General features: G+C 45.0%; 1 long non-coding RNA gene across 1 annotated transcript; it reads left to right on the forward strand.

Moving 5' to 3' along the window:
* The first annotated feature begins 3,842 nt into the window (after window positions 1-3,842).
* On the forward strand, window positions 3,843-22,366 carry LOC138773942 (uncharacterized). The gene is made up of 4 exons (XR_011360235.1): window positions 3,843-3,979; window positions 17,218-17,260; window positions 20,054-20,128; window positions 22,082-22,366. It is a non-coding gene; the product is annotated as an uncharacterized lncRNA (long non-coding RNA).
* The last annotated feature ends 10 nt before the right edge of the window (window positions 22,367-22,376 follow it).

The following is a 22,376-nucleotide window of genomic DNA, read 5'->3' on the forward strand; positions in this document are numbered from 1 at the left end:
CCACAGAGCATGGCCAAAAGAATCGGAGACATAAATCATCCTGACACAGGCACATGTACCATCAGTAGTACCGCCTATGTATAGAAGTGGTGCTGGTGCGTGGAAGCCGGTCCCCATGTATGACGCCATTCTATTCATGGCCACTGGGCCGGGTTGAAGCACTGGAGGCAGGAGCCAGTGGGGGGAAACCCTTGCCCCTCCATGACCCACTGATTCTAATGAGAACGCATCATAGAGGGGCAGGGGTTTCCTGCCTGCCCCAGTGTCCGTGAATAGAACAGCACCACACACAGGAATCGGGTTACTTAAAAAAAAAAAAAGGACCGTGCATCGGCTTCTTCGCGCTGGCGCCGTTCTATACATAGGCAGTACTTAAAGTGAATCTACTGATGGTACATTTGCTTTAGGGATGGTGTGGGAAAGACTTGATAAGTGTTATGGGTCAGTAGAAGCTATAGAAAATGCTAGAGAATTGATAACTTTCCCTGAATAGTGAGTAAAGGTTACCAGAAGCTGAGGGAACTGAGTGATCCTATAATGGAGGTACAGGTTGCTCAGGAAGAAGGAGATCTACTGGGGTCGGCATTCCTAGACACAGCCAGGGGTGTTAATCAAATTGTTCAAAAGCTTCCCTTATAATTTACAGAAGTGGATCATCCATGGTCCCCATTATAAACAGGTTCACAATGTCCCATTTCTCCTCCTTTTACCGGTGTTTTAGACTCAACAGGCGAGAATTAGACCCCTGTTTTGATTTTACTTTGTCACGTTCCACTCCCCCTGGTGTTAAACCTCTCAACCACCAGCAGCAGTCCACAAAACTAACGTTACCTCTTCAGGTTTTCCTTCCAGAGGGTTTAAGTCCTCTCGAGAAGAACGAACCTAAGGACCTAAGCATGCCATCTCCCCAACACAAGAACCCACATCCTCTACTGAAATGCAGAACCTTTAGGGAGAAGTCTCTGGAGAACCGCAAGAGTTTCCTCAAAGAAAACAACATCTGCTTCAGGCGCTGCACTACAACATTGCACTTCACCAGGAACTGTGAGGTCAGTGGGACATCCACAGAACACAAGACGGCTTTACACCCTGGACCACGCTCACAAGTTTCATCACAAGTTGAGGAGTGTGGTGGAAAGCAGATGGACAATGACATAGTAGTCACCCAGACAATAACCTCTCGTTCTTCTCTTGAGAGGACTTAAACCCTCTGGAAGGAAAACCTGAAGAGGTAACGTTAGTTTTGTGGACTGCTGCTGGTGGTTGAGAGGTTTAACACCAGGGGGAGTGGAACGTGACAAAGTAAAATCAAAACAGGGGTCTAATTCTCGCCTGTTGAGTCTAAAAACACGGTAAAAGGAGGAAATGGGACATTGTGAACCTGTTTATTATGGGGACCATGGATGATCCACTTCTGTGAATTATAAGGGAGCTTTTGAACAATTTGATTAACACCCCTGGCTGTGTCTAGGAATGCCGACCCCGCTAGATCATCTTCCTGAGTAACCTGTACCTCCATTATAGGATCACTCAGTTCCCTTAGCTTCTGGTAACCTTTACTCACTATTCAGGGAAAGTTATCAATTCTTTAGCATTTTCGGGCGTCGCCTGATTCTTCCAGCCGAATTCACACACACAGACTGAACTCTAAAGCCCCTATTCCATGGGTCGTTTAGAGCAGCGTTTCCCAACCGGGGATGCCGCGGCACACTGTGTGCCGGGAGAACCCGCCAGGGGTGGTCGCGGGATCCCGGTGGGAAATGTGCGCTGTCTCTTAAACATCCCGAGAAGCTGCGGGCCGCGCAGCTTCTCGGGATGCACGGATCACTTTCATGTTCCGCCTGCACAGTGAGCACTGTGAGCGGCGGAACATTAAAGTAAGCAGAATACAGGAGCAGACTGTCAGCGTCCTGCTCCTATATTTACTCCCATAGGCCCCCGGCACTTCATGCCAGCAGCCTATGGGAGGCCGGGACGTGACCTCTCCGGCAGGCGTGATCATGTGACGTCATCACGCCTGCCGGAAGTCCCGTCCCCGCGGCTCGCAAGATGGAGCCAGAAGAGGAGGAAGAGCTGCTGCCTGCACAGCGCGGATTAGGTGAGTAGGATGTTTGTTTTTTTTTTAATGGGAAGAGCAGGGGGCATTATTAGTTCATGGGGGGCACCTCGGGGGCATTATTAGTATATGGGGGCACCTCTGGGGGCATTATTAGTTCATGGGGGGCACCTCTGGGGGCATTATTAATATATGGGGGGCACCTCTGGGGGTATTATTAGTATATGGGGGCACCTCTGGGGGCATTATTAGTATATGGGGGCACCTCTGGGGGCATTATTAGTATATGGGGCACCTCTGGGGGCATTATTAGTATATGGGGCACCTCTGGGGGCATTATTAGTTTATGGGGACACCTCTGGGGGCATTATTAGTATATGGGGGCACCTCTGGGGGCATTATTAGTATATGGGGGCACCTCTGGGGACTTTATTAGTTCATGGGGGCACCTCTGGGGGAATTATTAGTTAATGGGGGCACCTCTGGGGGCATTATTAGTTCATGGGGGCACAGCAGAGGGCATTATTAGTATATGGGGGCACCTCTAGGGGCATTATCAGTTCATGGGGGCACCTCTAGGGGCATTATCAGTTCATGGGGGCACCTGTGGGGGCATTATTAGTATATGGGGGCACCTCTGGGGGCATTATTAGTGTATGGGGGCACCTCTGGGGGCATTATTAGTATATGGGGGCACCTCTGGGGGCATTATTAGTTCATGGGGGCAACTCTGGGGGCATTATTAGTTCATGGGGACACCTCTGAGGGCATTATTAGTTCATGGGGGCACAGCAGTGAATCCTACATACAGGGGGCACAGCAGGGGATCTACATACAGGGGGCACAGCGGGGGATCCTACATACAGGGGGCACAGCAGGGGATCCTACATACAGGGAACACAGCAGGGGATCCTACATACAGGGGGCACAGCAGGGGATCCTACATACAGGGGGCACAGCAGGGGATCCTACATACAGGGGGCATCCCACATTCCTAGTCGTTTTACTGCACATAACACCACACAGTGCAGTTACTTTGGGAGCCGACAGGAGGGAGAAGGGGAAGGAAGTTGCTAGAAATGTGCGGAGCCTAAATTGTTTGTCTCGCAGGTTCTGAAGAGATGAAAAGTAGCTGGAAGGAATCATCCTGGAGGTCTGGGCCGGATGGAGAGGAAAAGGGAAAGTGACGCCTCAGATCAAAGAAGACGTCACCTGTCAGTCACTGTATGACGGTTTTCTTATTTTGTAGAACCTTATTTAGTAGGGGTGCCGCGAGGTGGAAAAGGTTGGGAAGCACTGGTTTAGAGGAGCAAACAAGCGCTCTCAGCACTCGTTTGCTCCTTGTTTCCCGCTCGCTGCCGCCGCTATTCAACGCAGCTGCAGCGAGCGGGTGAGTGCGGGAGGGGCGGCGGGGAGATGCGGGGGGGCTGCCCGGGTGATCGCTGATCGTCCGGGCAGCCCATAGGATATAGCGGCGTCTGCTGCCGACGCTCTTATTCAACGGAGCGCCAGCAGCAGATCGCTGCTATATCAGTCGCTTGTTGTTCAACAAGCAACGATGCCGACATGAACGATGTCGGCTGATCGCTGCACTCTATTCCACGGGACGATTATCGTCCGTAGCGGCCGATATTGGCCGAATACGGATGATAATCGTTCCGTGGAATAGGGCCTTAACACAGAGATGCTTGCAGGCGTATTCTCTCTCTGCCTAGAGCTAATTTAACACAATGCCTTTAACATAACAGGACAGAAGAGTTTGTATAAAGTTTAGTATTATATTACTCCGACTGATTTCTTCTTTTGTAGGAAACATGAATGGATAAAGCATGGTACCTGTGCAGCATCACTGTCATGCCTGGACTCCCAGCACAAATACTTCAGCAAGGGCCTTGAGCTCTACTCAAGTGTGGATCTTAACAGGTAGTTAAAAGGAATGGGCCATCAGGAAATTACCTACTGTTTAAAGAGAACCTATCACCAAATTTTCACTTTACAGTAATGCAATGGCCTTAAGTGCCTGGTTATGGAAATAGGGGGAATCCTATGCGGGTTTTTTTATTATTATTTATTGTTATTATTTATTTATTTAAAAAAAAAAAAAGCGAGTAGGGTTCCCCCTATTTCCATAACCAACCAGCCATTTATTTTGGCCCTCCCCAGCCTAATAATACCAGCCTGCTGCCACCCAGCCCAGGAGCGCAAATCAGGCCGCCGCGCGGATTCCGGGGGTGTCAGCCGTTGGCAGATCCGCCGCTCCATTCCGGAGTTAGTGTTCTTTGTATGCTGATGTCAAGTCTGATCCATCAGCATACAAAGAATGCTGTAACTCCGGAACGGAGCGGCGGATCAGAGAATGACACCCCGGAATCAGCGCGGCGGCCCAATCCCGTGAGTATGCAGCACTTATGTTTACTTGCAGCCTGGCCCAGGGAGGCAGGGGTTAAAGTGTCACTGTCGTTAATTTTTATTTTTGCAGAAATCAATAGTCCAAGCGATTTTAAGAAACTTTGTAATTGGGTTTATTAGCCAAATCTGCCATTATCTGCATGTAAAAAGCTTTTCCCAGGCCCCCCCCCCCCCCCTCCTCTCCTTTCTGTCATCCACTGCTCAGAATCAGGAAATCTCGACTGTTTTTTCATCAGTCGGATCTGTCTGGTCTATGAAGAGGGGAGGGGGAGGGAGGGAGATTAGCTGACAGCAGAGAGTTGAGAACAAAGGATTACACAGCAGGGGAGCTATTCAGAGCCCTAATTAGAAGTCAGATAGCTCAGTGGTGACTGTCAGAGGAGAGAGCCCAGGATGTGAGTGTAAATTAACTCTTTGTTGTCCTGTTTTTGCTGCCTTTACTTTCTCTCTCCATAGGAAAACCATGAAGACAGGGGGAGAGCTTCAAACTGCTTTTTCATGATAAAAATGCATTTTTCGGCTAATAAACCCAATTACAAAGTTTCTTAAAATCGCCTGGACTATTGATTTCTGCAATAAAAATTTTAACAACAGTGACACTTTACCCTTTAAGGACGGGGCCAATTTTCGTTTTTTCCTCCTTGTGTATATACGGCCATACATAGCACTTGCATTTTTCCACCTAGAAACCCACATGAGCCCTTATCCTTATTTTTTGCGTCACTAATTGTACTTTGCAATTACAGGCTGATTTTTTGCATAAATTACACTGGTTTAATTACCAGAAAAAATTAAAATTGTGGTGAAATTGAACAAAAAAATGCATTTCTTTTATTTGGGGGGACTGTGTTTTTACGCCATTCGCCCTGAGGTAAAACTGACTTGTTATGCATGTTCCTCAAGATTAAAACGATATATAACATGTATAACTTATATTGTATCTGATGGCCGGTAAAAAATTCAAACCATTGTTAACAAATATACGTTCCTTACAATCGCTCCATTCCCGGCTTATAGCGCTTTTATCCTTGGGTCTATGGGGCTGTGTCAGGTGTCATTTTTTGCGCCATGATGTGATCTTTCTATCGGTACCTTGATTGCGCATATACGACTTTTTGATCGCTTTCTATTACATTTTTTTTGGATTTGATGCGACCAAAAATGCGCAATTTTGCACTTTGGGATTTTCTTGCGCAGACGCCGTTTACCGTGCGAGATCAGGAATGTGATTAATAGTTCGGGCGATTACGCACGCGGCGATAGCAAACATGTTTATTTATTTACTTTTATTTATAACCTGGGAAAAGGGGGGTGATTCTAACTTTTATTAGGGGAGGGGCTTTTTACTAATAACAATACTTCTTTTTTTTCACATATACTAGAAGCCCCCCTGGGGTTGGGGTTATTCCCCCTCCCTGGGGTTGGGGTTATTCCCCCTCCCTGGGGTTGGGGTTATTCCCCCTCCCTGGGGTTGGGGTTATTCCCCCTCCCTGGGGTTGGGGTTATTCCCCCTCCCTGGGGTTAGGGTTATTCCCCCTCCCTGGGGTTAGGGTTATTCCCCCCCTGGGGTTAGGGTTATTCCCCCTCCCTGGGGTTAGGGTTATTCCCCCTCCCTGGGGTTAGGGTTATTCCCCCTCCCTGGGGTTAGGGTTAGTCCCCCCCTGGGGTTAGGGTTATTCCCCCTCCCTGGGTTTGGGGTTATTCCCCCCTGGGGTTGGGGTTATTCCCCCCTGGGGATGGGGTTATTTCCCCCTGGGGTTAGGGTTATTCCCCCCTGGGGATGGGGTTATTCCCCCCTGGGGATGGGGTTATTCCCCCCTGGGGTTGGGGTTATTCCCCCCTGGGGTTGGGGTTATTCCCCCCTGGGGATGGGGTTATTCCCCCCTGGGGTTGGGGTTATTCCTCCCTGGGGTTGGGGTTTGTCCCCCTCCCTGGGGTTAGGGTTATTCCCCCTGGGGGACTTCTAGTATATACGCTTTGATCTCTCATTGAGATCTATGCTGTATAGTTATACAGAAAAGATCAATGAGACCGGCACTCGTTTGCTTTCTGCTGCTGCAGCCGAAAATAAACGAGTGCCTAACCGGGGACGGCGCCATCTTAGAGCGGTCCACGGCCGGCAGCAGTAACAGAGATTGCGGGACAACGTCCCGGAGGAGCAATCTCCACCACTAGACACCAGGGAAGTGCTGCAGCCGGTAATCAGATGCAGCTGTCATGTTTGACAGCTGCATCTGATTACTGTATTAGCGGGCACGGCGATCAGCCTGTGCCCGCTAATACCCGCGGTCCCAGGCTACAAGCGGCACCCGGAACCGCGGTGGTTCAGAGCTCTGAACACCTCTTACGGGCGCATGACGTACCGGTACGTCATGCGTCCTTAAGAGGTTAAGGCTATTCTTAATCGCTTTATAAAAAAAAAAATTATAATTAAAAAAAAACAAAAAACAACTCATAAGATTCCATATTTCCATAACCAGCCGGGTTAAAAAACCAAACAGCAGCCTAGTAGAACCAGGGTGGGTAGGGCCATTTATTTTGGCCCTCCCCAGCCTAATACCAGCCTGCTGCCGCCCGGTCCAGGAGCGCCAATTTTGACGCTCTGGGACCACTGGCACCCGGCTCTTCCCAGTACCCCTGGTGGCATTGGGTACTGGGGTAATAATAGGGGGTTAATGTTAGCCATTTTATACCGGCTAACACAAGGCCCCAACTTAGTAATGGATTCCATCTATCAGACAGCTTCCACTACTAAGCCTGTAATATAAAGCAAAAAAAAACACAACACAATAGATAAATATATTTTATAAAAAAAAAAAAACACCCCTAAACCCCTCGTTGACCATTTTATTAAAAAAAAAAAAAGCTGGTCATCAACGTAGTCCACAGAATACAACATAGTCCTGGAGATACCGGTGTCTAAAAAAGGAAAAAAAAAAAGTAAATGAAGGGTGGATGAAAGGGGCTACTTTCTGGCCCACAGGGGGTTAAAAGGATACTCCGGCAAGGGCCCCTTTTTTCAGAATGCCCTGGTGGATGGGGGGGTGAAAATAATAACACCCACTTACCTCCTTGGCTACTGTCCCGCCCTATTCAGCCTGTGACTCTCCAGGTTGCAGAATTACAACCCCCATCATGTCCTGCTGGCACCTCATGGTAGGAGTTGTAGTTCTGCAGTCTGTATGTCGCAGAACTACAAACACCCATGTCCTGCTGCCAGTTCATGATGAGAGTTGTCATTTTTCAGCTAGAGAGTTAAAGGACACCTGTCACCCCCCGTGCCGGGGTGACAGGCTCCCGACCCCCTATACTTACGTGATCCCGCCGGGTCCCGCTTTCTGAGCCGGTCGGGTCACGGAGATTTCAGCGCCCGAAGCCTGACAGCAGAGTCAGATGCCCATAGAGAATGAATGGGGAGTCCGATGCTCCGTTATTGTCTATGGGCATCGGACTCATCTCTCAGCGCGCGCCGGGACCCGACCGGCTCAGGAAGCGGGACCCGGCGGGATCCGGTGAGTATAGGGGGATCTACAAGGGGTCGGGAGCCTGTCACCCCGGCACGGGAGGTGACAGGTCCTCTTTAAAGATTGGGAAACATTGATTAGAGAAACAGTCCATTAATTATAAGGAACAATGGCACAGTACATGAGGGGGACACAGTGACACAATGCAAGAGGTGGAGGCAGCAGCACAGTACATGAGGAGGACACAGTGACACAATGCAAGAGGTGGAGGCAGCAGCACAGTACATGAGGGGGACACAGTGACACAATGCAAGAGGTGGAGGCAGCAGCACAGTACATGAGGGGGACACAGTGACACAATGCAAGAGGGGGAGGCAGCAGCACATTACATGAGGAAGACACAGTGACACAATGCAAGAGGGGGAGGCAGCAGCACAGTACATGAGGGGGACACAGTGACACAATGCAAGAGGTGGAGGCAGCAGCACAGTACATGAGGGGGACACAGTGACACAATGCAAGAGGTGGAGGCAGCAGCACAGTACATGAGGGGGACACAGTGACACAATGCAAGAGGTGGAGGCAGCAGCACAGTACATGAGGGGGACACAGTGACACAATGCAAGAGGTGGAGGCAGCAGCACATTACATGAGGAGGACACAGTGACACAATGCAAGAGGTGGAGGCAGTAGCACATTACATGAGGAGGACACAGTGACACAATGCAAGAGGTGGAGGCAGTAGCACATTACATGAGGAGGACACAGTGACACAATGCAAGAGGTGGAGGCAGTAGCACATTACATGAGGAGGACACAGTGACACAATGCAAGAGGTGGAGGCAGCAGCACAGTACATGAGGGGGACACAGTGACACAATGCAAGAGGTGGAGGCAGCAGCACAGTACATGAGGGGGACACAGTGACACAATGCAAGAGGGGGAGGCAGCAGCACATTACATGAGGAAGACACAGTGACACAATGCAAGAGGGGGAGGCAGCAGCACATTACATGAGGGGGACACAGTGACACAATGCAAGAGGGGGAGGCAGCAGCACAGTACATGAGGGGGACACAGTGACACAATGCAAGAGGTGGAGGCAGCAGCACAGTACATGAGGGGGACACAGTGACACAATGCAAGAGGTGGAGGCAGCAGCACAGTACATGAGGGGGACACAGTGACACAATGCAAGAGGTGGAGGCAGCAGCACAGTACATGAGGGGGACACAGTGACACAATGCAAGAGGTGGAGGCAGCAGCACATTACATGAGGAGGACAGCAACAGTTCATTAGAACACGGTGGCACATTAAAGTGCGTTCATAACCCGCAGTGGATTCCTCACCCCCAATTGCACGCATCTCCGCCCATGCCATAGACTTCATTCTGTGGTCGGCCAGATTCCGCCGTCCGTCATCTCCTTAACCATAAAATGGAGCGACAGAATCCGCAGCAGGTTATTTATTCCGTAGTGTGTTTACCGCTTTTGAGCAGACAGTATCACAAAGATACACTGGAGAAACATTACAGTCCAAAGTACTAACCCTGCTGCTAATAAGAGGCTGCAGTGCACACAAGCTTGGAATCTGGGGGCGTGGCCTATATGTGCAACTGCCAGCCTGTGTATATCCACAAGATGGCCACTTCTATGAGCTTTTTCCATGGTAGTTTTCTTACAATATAATGATAGAATTAATAGACCTAATGCTTCCAGGGGTGATTTGTTTTATGTGTTTATTTCCTCCCTACTGTAAAATAAGAGTATACTTTTTGGTGATAGGTTCTCTTTAAGTTTTTATGTTAAAAACATATTTTTAAGAATTTTTGGTGTTTTTTGTTTTTATTTTACTATATTATAAAATGATCCCGAAATCTTGCAGGGGAGGAAATATATTTTATCTTTGCAATTTACTTCATCTATTTTTTTTTTTGCATGTTTTCAGCCATTAGGTGTCTCACTTACTGGGAAATTGCACCCGAGGCTGCGTCACTATGGCCTTTTAGTCTTTAGCAACAGCAAAAAATGACCAAATGCAGGAAGTGGTCAGTTTTCCCTCCTCTCTGCACAGACTGGTCTGGTGAACATGAATGCTGTTTAGCCAGCAGCTGTGCACACCTCCCCTGTGCACGCCTCCCCTGTGCACGCCGCCCCATGTGTACGCCGCCCCATGTGTACGCCGCCCCTGTGTACGCCGCCCCTGTGTACGCCGCCCCTGTGCACGCCACCCCTGTGCACGCCACCCCTGTGCACGCCACCCCTGTGCACGCCACCCCTGTGCACGCCACCCCTGTGCACGCCTCCCCTGTGCACGCCGCCCCTGTGCACGCCGCCCCTGTGCACCGCGCCCCTGTGTACGCCGCCCCATGTGTACACCGCCCCTGTGCACCGCGCCCCTGTGTACGCCGCCCCTGTGCACGCCGCCCCTGTGCACACCGCCCCTGTGCACGCCGCCCCTGTGCACACCGCCCCTGTGCACGCCGCCCCATGTGTACGCCGCCCCATGTGTACGCCGCCCCTGTGCACCGCGCCCCTGTGTACCGCGCCCCATGTGTACGCCGCCCCTGTGCACGCCGCCCCTGTGTACCGCGCCCCATGTGTACGCCGCCCCTGTGTACCGCGCCCCATGTGTACGCCGCCCCTGTGCACGCCTCCCCTGTGCACGCCTCCCCTGTGCACGCAGCCCCTGTGCACACCGCCCCATGTGTACGCCGCCCCTGTGCACCGCGCCCCTGTGCACGCCGCCCCTGTGTACCGCGCCCCTGTGCACGCCGCCCCTGTGTACCGCGCCCCTGTGTACGCCGCCCCTGTGTACGCCGCCCCTGTTCACGCCTCCCCTGTGCACGCAGCCCCTGTGTACCGCGCCCCTGTGCACGCCGCCCCTGTGTACCGCGCCCCTGTGCACACCGCCCCTGTGTACCGCGCCCCTGTGTACGCCGCCCCTGTGCACGCCTCCTGGCACCGCTGCTGACAAAAATAACTGATCAAAGGCAAATTTAAAAAAAGAAACCTGCCAGGCTGAGCGGATCAGACTCTGCTTCCATTGCTACCATCTCGTCTCTGTCATTGTTTCACAGATCTCACAGGGGGAACAGAGAGAGAATTCCCCTTCTGTAACCCTCTAGATGCTGGGGTCACACTAACCGCAGAATCTGTAGAGTTTAAGAGCAACTCCAGCAAAACAAATTTCCTTTTTTTAAATCAACTGGTGTCAGAATGCGCCAAAGATATGTAAATAACGTCTATTAAAAAATCTCAAGTCTTCCAGTACTTATCAGCTGCTGTATGTCATAGACATAGACAAAGAGATGCAGGACATACAGCAGATGATTAGTACTTTTTTAATAGACGTTATTTACAAATCTTTGGCGCATTCTGACACCAGTTGATTTAAAGAGGACCTGTCACCCCCGGTGCCGAGGTGACAGGCTCCCGGCCCCACCGCTGGAGCACCCTATACTTACCTGATCCCACCGGGTCCCGATTCTTGAGCCGGTCGGGTGACTGAGATATCAGTGCCCGAAGCCCGGCGTGCGCGCTCCTCAGATGAGTCCAACGCTCATAGAGAATGACAGGTGAGTCCGATATCTCAGTCACCCAACCGGCTCAAGAATTGGGACCCGGCGGGATCAGGTGAGTATAGGGTGCTCCAGCGGGGGGCCGGGAGTCTGTCACCCCGGCACAGGGGGCGACAGGTTCCCTTCAAAAAAAAGAAAGTCCGAAGTGCTGCTCCCATCCTAGCAGCGGTGGCGGGTGCTCGGCTCCATGACCTGCATCTGCTATATGTACAGTATACCCTATATGTATATCCTCTATGTACAGTATATCCTATATGTATATCCCCTATGTACAGTATATCCTATATGTATATCCTCTATGTACAGTATATCCTATATGTATATCCTCTATGTACAGTATATCCTATATGTATATCCTCTATGTACAGTATACCCTATATGTATACCCTCTATGTACAGCATACCCTCTATGTACAGTATATCCTATATGTATACCCTCTATGTACAGTATATCCTATATGTATATCCTCTATGTACAGTATATCCTATATGTATATCCTCTATGTACAGTATATCCTATATGTATATCCTCTATGTACAGTATACCCTATATGTATATCCTCTATGTACAGTATACCCTATATGTATATCCTCTATGTACAGTATATCCTATATGTATATCCTCTATGTACAGTATATCCTATATGTATATCCTCTATGTACAGTATATCCTATATGTATATCCTCTATGTACAGTATACCCTATATGTATATCCTCTATGTACAGTATATCCTATATGTATATCCTCTATGTACAGCATACCCTATATGTATATCCTCTATGTACAGTATATCCTATATGTATATCCTCTATGTACAGCATACCCTATATGTATATCCTCTATGTACAGTATATCCTATATGTATATCCTCTATGTACAGTATACCCTATATGTATATCCTCTATGTACAGTATATCCTATATGTATATCCTCTATGTACAGTATATCCTATATGTATACCCTCTATGTACTGTATATCCTATATGTATACCCTCTATGTACAGTATATCCTATATGTATATCCTCTATGTACAGTATACCCTATATGTATATCCTCTATGTACAGTATACCCTATATGTATACCCTCTATGTACAGTATATCCTATATGTATATCCTCTATGTACAGTATACCCTATATGTATATCCTCTATGTACAGTATACCCTATATGTATATCCTCTATGTACAGTATACCCTATATGTATATCCTCTATGTACAGTATACCCTATATGTATATCCTCTATGTACAGTATATCCTCTATGTATATCCTCTATGTACAGTATATCCTCTATGTATACCCTCTATGTACAGTATACCCTATATGTATATCCTCTATGTACAGTATACCCTATATGTATATCCTCTATGTATATCCTCTATGTACAGTATATCCTCTATGTATATCCTCTATGTACTGTATATCCTGTATGTATATCCTCTATGTACAGTATATCCTATATGTATATCCTCTATGTACAGTATACCCTATATGTATATCCTCTATGTACAGTATATCCTATATGTATATCCTCTATGTACAGTATACCCTATATGTATATCCTCTATGTACAGTATATCCTATATGTATATCCTCTATGTACAGTATATCCTATATGTATATCCTCTATGTACAGTATATCCTATATGTATATCCTCTATGTACAGTATATCCTATATGTATATCCTCTATGTACAGTATATCCTATATGTATATCCTCTATGTACAGTATATCCTATATGTATATCCTCTATGTACAGTATATCCTATATGTATACCCTCTATGTACAGTATATCCTCTATGTACAGTATATCCTCTATGTATACCCTCTATGTACAGTATATCCTCTATGTACATAATATCCTCTATGTACAGTATATCCTATATGTATATCCTCTATGTACAGTATATCCTATATGTATACCCTCTATGTACAGTATATCCTCTATGTACAGTATATCCTCTATGTACAGTATATCCTATATGTATACCCTCTATGTACAGTATATCCTATATGTATACCCTCTATGTACTGTATATCCTATATGTATACCCTCTATGTACTGTATATCCTATATGTATATCCTCTATGTACAGTATATCCTATATGTATATCCTCTATGTACAGTATATCCTCTATGTACAGTATATCCTATATGTATATCCTCTATGTACAGTATACCCTATATGTATATCCTCTATGTACAGTATACCCTATATGTATATCCTCTATGTACAGTATACCCTATATGTATATCCTCTATGTACAGTATACCCTATATGTATATCCTCTATGTACAGTATACCCTATATGTATATCCTCTATGTACAGTATACCCTATATGTATATCCTCTATGTACAGTATATCCTCTATGTATATCCTCTATGTACAGTATATCCTGTATGTATATCCTCTATGTACTGTATATCCTGTATGTATACCCTGTATGTATACCCTCTATGTACAGTATATCCTCTATGTACTGTATATCCTGTATGTATATCCTCTATGTATATCCTCTATGTACAGTATATCCTCTATGTATATCCTGTATGTACAGTATATCCTCTATGTATATCCTCTATGTACAGTATATCCTCTATGTACATAATATCCTCTATGTATATCCTCTATGTACATAATATCCTCTATGTACAGTATATCCTTTATGTGTATCCTCTATGTACAGTATATCCTCTATGTATATCCTCTATGTACAGTATATCCTCTATGTATATCCTCTATGTACAGTATATCCTCTATGTATATCCTCTATGTACAGTATATCCTCTATGTATATCCTCTATGTACAGTATATCCTCTATGTATATCCTCTATGTACAGTATATCCTCTATGTACATAATATCCTCTATGTATATCCTCTATGTACAGTATATCCTATATGTATATCCTCTATGTACAGTATATCCTCTATGTATATCCTCTATGTACAGTATATCCTCTATGTATATCCTCTATGTACAGTATATCCTCTATGTATATCCTCTATGTACAGTATATCCTCTATGTATACCCTCTATGTACAGTATATCCTCTATGTATACCCTCTATGTACAGTATATCCTCTATGTACAGTATATACTCTATGTACAGTATATCCTCTATGTATATCCTCTATGTACAGTATATCCTCTATGTATACCCTCTATGTACAGTATATCCTCTATGTATACCCTCTATGTACAGTATATCCTCTATGTATACCCTCTATGTACAGTATACCCTATATGTATATACTCTATGTACAGTATATCCTCTATGTATACCCTCTATGTACAGTATATCCTCTATGTACAGTATACCCTATATGTATATCCTCTATGTACAGTATATCCTATATGTATATCCTCTATGTACAGTATACCCTATATGTATATCCTCTATGTACAGTATATCCTATATGTATATCCTCTATGTACAGTATATCCTCTATGTACAGTATATCCTCTATGTATACCCTCTATGTACAGTGTATCCTATATGTATACCCTCTATGTACAGTGTATCCTATATGTATATCCTCTATGTACAGTATATCCTCTATGTATACCCTCTATGTATACCCTCTATGTACAGTATATCCTCTATGTATACCCTCTATGTACAGTGTATCCTATATGTATACCCTCTATGTACAGTGTATCCTATATGTATATCCTCTATGTACAGTATATCCTATATGTATATCCTCTATGTACAGTATACCCTATATGTATATCCTCTATGTACAGTATATCCTATATGTATATCCTCTATGTACAGTATATCCTCTATGTACAGTATATCCTCTATGTATACCCTCTATGTACAGTGTATCCTATATGTATACCCTCTATGTACAGTGTATCCTATATGTATATCCTCTATGTACAGTATATCCTCTATGTATACCCTCTATGTATACCCTCTATGTACAGTATATCCTCTATGTATACCCTCTATGTACAGTGTATCCTATATGTATACCCTCTATGTACAGTGTATCCTATATGTACAGTATATCCTGTATGTATATCCTCTATGTACAGTATACCCTGTATGTATACCCTCTATGTACAGTATATCCTATATGTATATAATCTATGTACAGTATATCCTCTATGTATACCCTCTATGTACAGTGTATCCTATATGTATACCCTCTATGTACAGTGTATCCTATATGTACAGTATATCCTGTATGTATATCCTCTATGTACAGTATACCCTGTATGTATACCCTCTATGTACAGTATATCCTATATGTATATAATCTATGTACAGTATATCCTATATGTACAGTATACCCTATATGTATACCCTCTATGTACAGTATACCCTATATGTATACCCTCTATGTACAGTATATCCTATATGTATACCCTCTATGTACAGTATATCCTATATGTATACCCTCTATGTACAGTATATCCTATATGTATACCCTCTATGTACAGTATATCCTATATGTATACCCTCTATGTACAGTATATCCTATATGTATACCCTCTATGTACAGTATATCCTATATGTATACCCTCTATGTACAGTATATCCTCTATGTATACCCTCTATGTACAGTATATCCTCTATGTATACCCTCTATGTACAGTATATCCTCTATGTATACCCTCTATGTACAGTATATCCTCTATGTATACCCTCTATGTACAGTATATCCTCTATGTATACCCTCTATGTACAGTATATCCTCTATGTATACCCTCTATGTACAGTATATCCTCTATGTATACCCTCTATGTACAGTATATCCTCTATGTATACCCTCTATGTACAGTATATCCTCTATGTATACCCTCTATGTACAGTATATCCTCTATGTATACCCTCTATGTACAGTATATCCTCTATGTATACCCTCTATGTACAGTATATCCTCTATGTATACCCTCTATGTACAGTATATCCTCTATGTATACCCTCTATGTACAGTATATCCTCTATGTATACCCTCTATGTACAGTATATCCTCTATGTATACCCTCTATGTACAGTATATCCTCTATGTATACCCTCTATGTACAGTATATCCTCTATGTATACCCTCTATGTACAGTATATCCTCTATGTATACCCTCTATGTACAGTATATCCTCTATGTATACCCTCTATGTACAGTATATCCTCTATGTATACCCTCTATGTACAGTATATCCTCTATGTATACCCTCTATGTACAGTATATCCTCTATGTATACCCTCTATGTACAGTATATCCTCTATGTACATAATATCCTATATCTACAATAGAGCAACTTTAGTCATACCTAATTGCAAAAAAAATAAAAATTCTACTATAGATAGCAGATGTTTGAAAAGGTTTTTATACTGACCTATAGAACATATCAGCTTAATTGTAAAGTTCATTATGCAAACACAGAACCCCTCCTCCACCCCCCCCCCCCCCCACCCCCCATTTAAACCCATAAATAATGTTTCTGTGGTTCCGCCATACATGTTATGGGAGATAGAAGTGCGCCTTTACAACGTGCACCTATTCCTGAACACAACTATCCATTACATGGCTGTGTAGGTGGAGAAATAAAAACCTTATAGCTCTTAAAAGGCGAAGTGTAAAAATTTAAATGTAAAAATGAAAATTGGCATAGGTCCTTAAGGGGTTAAAATTAGTTTACAATGTAATAGTATAAAAGTAATTTTATGTCATTTTATTTTCAGTGTTCTGGAAAAATATGGAATTAAACCGTCCAAAACCTATCAGGTAAATAACCAGTACCCGTTTATTAGTTGCAAACAAAATTAAAGCGACTCTGACCCCCCCCTTGTACCTTCGGATAGCTGCTTTTAATCCAAGATCTGTCCTGTGGTCCGTTCGGCAGGTGATGCAGTTATTGTCCTAAAAAAACAACTTTTAAAGTAGCAGCCCCGTGCCCAACGACCATGGCAATGCATACGCAATCTAAGCCCCGGACGTTGCAAGTTTAAAAGTTGTTTTTTAGGACAATAACTGCATCACCTACTGATCGGACCCCAGGACAGATCTTTGATTAAAAGCAGCTGTCTGAAGGTACAAACGGTTTGGGGGGGTCAGATCATGGGTACAGAGTCGCTTTAATTTTTAGGACATCCTTTTCCTTATTTTTCTTTACTTTACATTTATTTAAGGATGTGTATTGTGTGCTGTTTAACTCTTATCGACGCTGTAAATTTTTTTAGCTTCCCCCCCCCCCCTCATTGCCAGAGAGCCATAACTTTTTTTTTTCTGTTGACATAGCTGTGTAAGGACTTACAGGACAAGCTGTACTTTTTAGTGACACATTATTTTACAGTGATGTAGAGAGATGCATCTTCCCACTGTGCCCTCATACAGTCAGAATGTCCCCTATTGTGCCCCCATGTAGTAATAATGTCCCCTACTGTGCCTCCATATAGTAATAATGTCCCCTACTGTGCCTCCATATAGTAATAATGTCTCCTGCTTTGCCTCCATATAGTAATAATGTCTCCTGCTTTGCCTCCATATAGTAATAATGTCCCCTACTGTGCCTCCATATAGTAATAATGTCCCCTATTGTGCCCCCATGTAGTAATAATGTCCCCTACTGTGCCTCCATATAGTAATAATGTCCCCTACTGTGCCTCCATATAGTAATAATGTCTCCTGCTTTGCCCCCATATAGTAATAATGTCTCCTGTGTGCCTCCATATAGTAATAATGTCTCCTGCTTTGCCCCCATATAGTAATAATGTCTCCTGTGTGCCTCCATATAGTAGTAATGTCTCCTGTGTGCCTCCATATGGTAATAATGCCATGTACTTCTATAGCCACGTACTTCTACAGTGGGGAAAAAAAGTATTTAGTCAGTCACCAATAGCGCAAGTTCCACCACTTACAAAGATGAGAGGCGTCTGTAATTGACACCATATTAGACCTCAACTATGGGAGACAAAATGAGAAAACAAATCCAGAAAATCAGATCGTCTGATTTTGTAAGAATTTATTTGCAAATTATGGTGGAAAATAAGTATTTGGTCAGTAACAGAATTTCCTCTCAATCCTTTGTTCTATATCCTTTGTTGGCAATGACAGAGGTCAAACGTTTTTTGTAAGTTCTCACAAGGTTGGCACACACTGTTGTTGGTCTGTTGGCCCATTCCTCCTAGCAGATCTCCTCTAGAGCAGTGATCTTTTGGGGCTGTCGCTTGGCAACACGGACTTTCAACTCCCTCCAAAGGTTTTCTATAGGGTTGAGATTTGGAGACTGGTTCGGCCACTCCAGGACCTTGAAATGCTTCTTACCAAGCCGCTCCTTGGTTGCCCTGGCGGTGTGCTTTGGATCATTGTCAGCCACGTTTCATCTTCAATGCCCTTGCTGATGGAAGGAGGTTTGCACGCAGTATCTCCCGATACATGGCCCCATTCATTCTTTCATGTACCCGGATCAGTCGTCCTGGCCCCTTTGCAGAGAAACAGCCCTAAAGCCTGATGTTTCCACCCCCATGGTTTACAGTAGCTATGGTGTGTGATGGATGCAACTCGGTATTCTTTTTCCTCCCAAACACGACAAGTTGTGTTTCTACCAAACAGTTCCACTTTGGTTTCATCAGACCATAGGACATTCTCCCAATACTCTTCTGAATCATCCAAATGCTCTCTAGCAAACTTCAGACGGGCCGGGACATGTACTGGCTTAAGCAGTGGGACCCGTCTGGCACTGCAGGATCTGAGTCCCTGGCACTGGCGTAGTGTCTTACTGATGGTAGGCTTTGTTACATTGGTCCCAGCTCTCTGCAGTTCATTCACTAGGTCCCCCCACGGGGTTCTGGGACTTTTGCTCACGTTCTTGTGATCATTTTGACCCCACGGGGTGAGATTTTGCGTGGAGCCCTAGATCGAGGGAGATTATCAGTGGTCTTGTATGTCTTCCATTTTCTAATTATTGCTCCCACAGTTGATTTCTTCACTCCAAGCTTGTTGCCTATTGCAGATTCAGTCTTCCACGCCTGGTGCAGGGCTACAATTTTGTTTCTGGTGTCCTTTGACAGCTCTTTGGTCTTCACCATAGTGGAGTTTGGAGTCTGACTGTTTGAGGGTGTGCACAGGTGTCTTTTTATACTGATAACAAGTTTAAACAGGTGCCATTACTACAGGTAATGAGTGGAGGAAAGAGGAGACTCTTAAAGAAGAAGTTACAGGTCTGTGAGAGCCAGAAATCTTGATTGTTTGTAGGTGACCAAATACTTATTTTCCACCATAATTTGCAAATAAATTCTTACAAAATCAGACAATGTGATTTTCTGGATTTGTTTTCTCATTTTGTCTCTCATAGCTGAGGTCTACCTATGATGTAAATTACAGACGCCTCTCATCTTTGTAAGTGGTGGAACTTGCACTATTGGTGACTGACTAAATACTTTTTTTTCCCCACTGTATAGCTGTGTAATTCTATAGCCGCGTAATTCTATAGCCGCGTACCCCTATAGCCGCGTACCCCTATAGCTGCGTACCCCTATAGCTGTCTAATTATACAGTCATGTACTTATTCATTTTTAGGTGACAGAGATCGAAGATGCACTCCTGAATGCATACGGCGTTGTACCAAAAATCCAGTGTCTTCCCCCACAGCAGGTTAGATTTGAAGGGAACCTGTCACCCCTCCGTGCCGGGGTGACAGGCTCCCGACCCCCCGTTAGAGCCCCCTATACTCACCTAATCCCGCCGGGTCCCGCTTCTGGAGGTGGTCGGGTGATGAAGATCTCAGCCGCTGCAGCCCGGCGCGCGCACTGAGAGATGAGTCCAACGCCCATAGAGAATGACAGGAGAGTCCAGCGCTCCGTCATTCTCTATGGGCATCGGACTCTAGGTGAGTATAGGGGGCTCTAACGGGGGGTCGGGAGCCTGTCACCCCGGCACGGGGGGTGACAGGTTCCCTTTAATGATTTTTAATGTTAATGTTAAATAATTTTGCAAATATTTTCACATTTTTACGGTAAAGGAAAGTGCTGCACTCTATTAACTTTCTATTCTATTTACTTTATTTCTAAACTAAATTTCTACTTAAAGGACTATGGCGCCGATGTGGGCGGGGGAAGTGGCACAGTGGTTGTGAAGCCCCACCCAGGTGGCACAATCCACCAACGATAAAAAGCATTTTTCACTAGACCAAACACCAAGTGTAAGAATGATTATGTATCTATAAATATAACCCTAATATATATATATATATATATATATATATATATATATATATATATATATATATATATATATAATCTCTATCTTGAGGCCAGGTTGGGCCAGTACATGAAATACATGACAGTCCACAATATACATAGTCCTCCATCTTAAAGGGGTGTTTCACCGAAATTATTTTAACACCATGTTTTCTCAACCCCTTTGGAAGCAAAAAGGAGTTAAACACTCTGACACCGCTCCCCTCTCCTGGCCCCCACCCTCCGTGTCTGGAATCGCGTGTCTTCCGTCTCTTCAATGGGCTGGGTTAGATGGATGACAGTCTCCCCCAGCAAACAGCCTTCCTGCACAGCTCTACCGGCACCCGGTGCCACACAGCCTGCCCGATCCCGCTCCTTTTCTTGCAGACACCATATCCCCAACGTCTTCCCCCCAGCGGGGGGGGGGGGCTCCGTACAGTCCTCTATGTGGGGCTCCGTACAGTCCTCTATGTGGGGCTCCGTACAGTCCTCTATGTGGGGCTCGTTTCGGTTAGTACTTTTAACTCTAGATGGGTGAAGCGGCTTTGTTAGGGTGCATAGGTGGAACCCCGATGTCTGCCCGTTCTGTGGAGAAGGTATATGCGGTCCTCGGGCTGTCTCCTCCTTTTTCATGAGGCGGGCAGACATCGGGGATTGCTCTGCTTTGTACGAATCCTAACAAACCTGCTTCGCTCATCTCTACTTTTAACCAAAACCAGGAGTGGAGTTTACGTACTTGACCACCCAAAAAATAAACATTTGGGGGGAGATTTATCAAACGGGTGTAAAGTACAATTGTCTCAGTCGCCCCTAGCAACCAATCAGATTCAACTTTCATTCCTTACAGGTTCTTTAAAAAAATAAAATGTGGAATCTGGTTGGTTGCTAGGGGCGACGGAGACAATTCTACTTTACACCAGTTTGGAAAATCTCCCCCTTTGAGTAGTCCATTACTGGATGCTGTCGGAGTTTGGACTTCTGTAGACTTGGGGCCCAATAGCTGGGATAGTGAGCGTGCCCCGGGATAGTGAGCGTGCCCCGGGATAGTGAGCGTGCCCCAGGATAGTGAGCGTGCTCCGGGATAGTGAGTGGGCATCCATCTGCTCTGACCTCCACATCTGCTGCTGGAAGCTTCTCTCGTTTGCTCTTTCTCTCTGACCTCATTTCTCTTTGCAGATTTTAGGGTTACAAGGTACGAAATTTTAAGTCTATAAATGAAGTGCACACTATTTTTGAAGCTGCCCGTAGTTTTTCCTGTAATTACCTAAAGGACATCATGAATATAGCTGCTTTTTTAGTCTGTAGCTTTTCCTTTGGTGTCGGATAGATGGAGGCTCGGGGATTGATGAAACTTCTTGTGACTTTTCAGAGTGAAGACGCACAAATTCTGGGACAAATTGAAATCTGCTTCACAAAAGAATTTAAAATAGAAAACTGTACAAAAGCTGAAGAGATTCCAGACGATCTCCAGTCGCATCCGACCTTACATGTTTGTGACCAGGACGTGAAGATCTTTTATCCACCTGTACAATAATTATGGACAAATAATCCAAAACCAGCAGCAAAGTGTCTCCTCGGGGCCCTATTATACGGAGCCATTATCTGCCGGTATATTATTCTGTGTAATAAAGACAACGATCAGCTGAAGAAACTATCAATGACTG

Source organism: Dendropsophus ebraccatus, chromosome 15 (assembly GCF_027789765.1).
Source record: "Dendropsophus ebraccatus isolate aDenEbr1 chromosome 15, aDenEbr1.pat, whole genome shotgun sequence".
In the NCBI taxonomy this organism is placed as follows: domain Eukaryota; kingdom Metazoa; phylum Chordata; class Amphibia; order Anura; family Hylidae; genus Dendropsophus; species Dendropsophus ebraccatus.